Source organism: Lipotes vexillifer, unplaced genomic scaffold (assembly GCF_000442215.2).
Source record: "Lipotes vexillifer unplaced genomic scaffold, Lipotes_vexillifer_v1.1 scaffold1028, whole genome shotgun sequence".
Classification (NCBI taxonomy): Eukaryota; Metazoa; Chordata; class Mammalia; order Artiodactyla; family Lipotidae; genus Lipotes; species Lipotes vexillifer.
This window is the reverse complement of record NW_006779287.1, coordinates 1,367,395-1,370,047: the sequence shown is the minus strand read 5'-3', so window position 1 is coordinate 1,370,047 and position 2,653 is coordinate 1,367,395.

Below are 2,653 nucleotides of genomic sequence, written 5' to 3'. Positions count from 1 at the left end.
AAAACAGAAAGTCTTTCCCTAGCAGCAGCCACTTACAGCATTCTGACAAGGTATCTACATACAATTTTGATAAAGGCAAAAGTTCTTTCTTCTATTTGAAAATCCCAATCATTTTAAAAATTACTAGATCCTTATTTATCTCACCTCTAAAATTACAAAGTTAACCATTTTCTCTCTTCACTCCTACTACATTTGAAGGACTGTCCTGTTGCTGTTAGGGACCAGTCCTTCTATAAGTGTTGTAGAATTCAACGCCTTCATCCTGTCTGGGATTTAATAGTCTTTTTACTCCATCATCAATTTCTTCTCCTGTGTTGGCTCTTTCTCATCAGCATACAAGCATGCTCCAGTTTTATGTTTTTTTAAAAAATACCCCCTTCCAACTGTCACTCCATTGCTTTGTTCCAATCCACAGAAAAATTTTTCAAAAGAAATTCTCACATTCTTAACTCACCTTCATTGAACCCACCTCTTTGTTTTCTGTGCCCACCGCTGCACTGATATTGTTGTTACAACCATCTGCAGCAAGCTCCACGTTGATGATTCTATGAACACTTCTCTGACCTCATTTTCATCAGGTTCTCAGTAGTATTTAATATGGTCGTCTGTTTCTCTGTTCCCAAAACATGCTCCCTGCTCTCCACTCTGTGGTGATTTTCTTCCTACCTCCATGGCCAGTCCTTCTCAGACTCCTTTCTTGGTTCCTAGGCATCTAGTCGACCTTGATATTTGGAACACTCCAGAGCTTGGTCCTGTGTTTTATCATCTTCTGGTGGGAGCAATAGATGATAATATATGAGGCAAGCCAGGGAAGTCATCCAAGAGAAATGGACCATTCTGCTAGTTCCCTGTCTTCTTTGCCTGGGGAGCCAGCCAAGGAGGTCAAGACGGCTTAGTGAAGCAGGAAGAAAACCTGTAGAGTATGGTATTTAGAAAGTAGAAGTGACCAACAGTGCTAAATGTAACCAGAAGTTAAGTGACGTGAAGAATAAAATATATTCACTGGATTTTTTGACACGAAGGTTTTTAATGACCTTAGAACCAGTTCACTGGATATGAGGCAGAAGCCAGCAGAGTGGATTGAGCTGTGAGTGGTGAAGAAGCAGAAATAGGGAGAAAGATGCCTATTGGACAACTAGGTACTAATATACTTTAAAATTCTTCAGAATAAGTAGTGTGATTTATATGTGTATGTAGGCTAACTTTAATTAGACCCCAAGACGAGGTTAGTGAGCACTTGGAGAACTTAACTAGGAAACTAGATTACAGAGGCACTAAGGCAAGCACTTCAAATATCATCTCAATCTACACTAGATAGTTAATTAGCGTAGTGGGTATTAGAAATAAATTTTCTTTTGTGCAATAAGTAGCATTCAAAAGAGATTATATGGGTTCTGCCACCCCCAACTGAAAGAAATGAAAGAATCCAGCCAACCTACTGGCCTAATATCTTTTAACTAGAGCCTAGATCTATAGCTCCATTTGCTCCTTTGTCAGTCCCCACCCCCCACCCAAGTATGGAGTTCTAATGCCAACTAGAAGTTCTGTAGATTATCTCAGTGTCTGCTTTGGAGTAAATCTTTCCAAAGGACAGCAATTAAGGACTTAGTTGATTTTATGGGAACTGGTTCTATGAATTTTATGCCTAGTTTCTAATAAGTATTTGTATAAGTAGCAGATTTCAAACCGAGACTTGCATTCATTATAACACACCACCTGGAAGGGAGGTTATAAGGAGGAACCAAGAAGCCCTATCTGTCTGTAAGGATCAGAGCCTACAGGTGTTTACCAAATAACCTGACCATTGTTGAAATGCAGACTTGGCTTGAGGTCACTTGATAAGAACAACTTTCTAGAGAAGTGTAGCTATGAAAGGAAGGAGAAAGGCAGGGAGAGTGAACTGCACTCAAGAAAATGTTTTTTTATGTTTGTTTACTTATGTTTTTAAATGGAAGAGATACCAACATGTAAACACTGATGAAGGGATCCTGGAGAAGATGAAAGATTTAAGATAAGGAATAAAAAGAGAAAAACAGGAGCCAAGAAGCAGAGGAAGAAGGGACTTAAAGCAAAGGCAAGGGAAGCCTTAGAAATAGCAGGCTCCCTGTCCTAAACAGAGGGAAGGAAACGAGGGTGGGGCAGTATTGGATAGCTTTGTAAGTTTTGTAGCAGAGACCTGAAAGAGACCTTACATACTTCCCCCGGAGGTGAAATACACGGTGAATTCATTCTTTGTGGATGAGTGGGATGGTAGATAATTCACAGATTTTATTGTCCAAATACAGACTTGATCAATGGGAACTCAGTTTAACATTTAGAGCTTCGGTTGTTGGTTATTCTGAACATAATAGTACCGTGCTTGTGTAAGAAAATAAAGGGGGAAAATCTGTGAATTCATAGTGGAAACTTATTTTAGTTTTTCCTACAGTTTCCTTGTTTCCAGTGCTCAAAATGGAGACTGTCATTTAATCAGTTTATTTGGGAATTAGATCACTGCCTTGTAAAAGAGAGTGATGTCCATTACCTCATAAATACATTAATAAAAAGACATAGTCACTCCTGCCACACCCTAATTCCCAGGGGGAGGGATGGGGAAAAGAAGATCAATATGGAGAGTACAAATTAATTTCTTTCTTTTTGTTTTTCTTTCCCT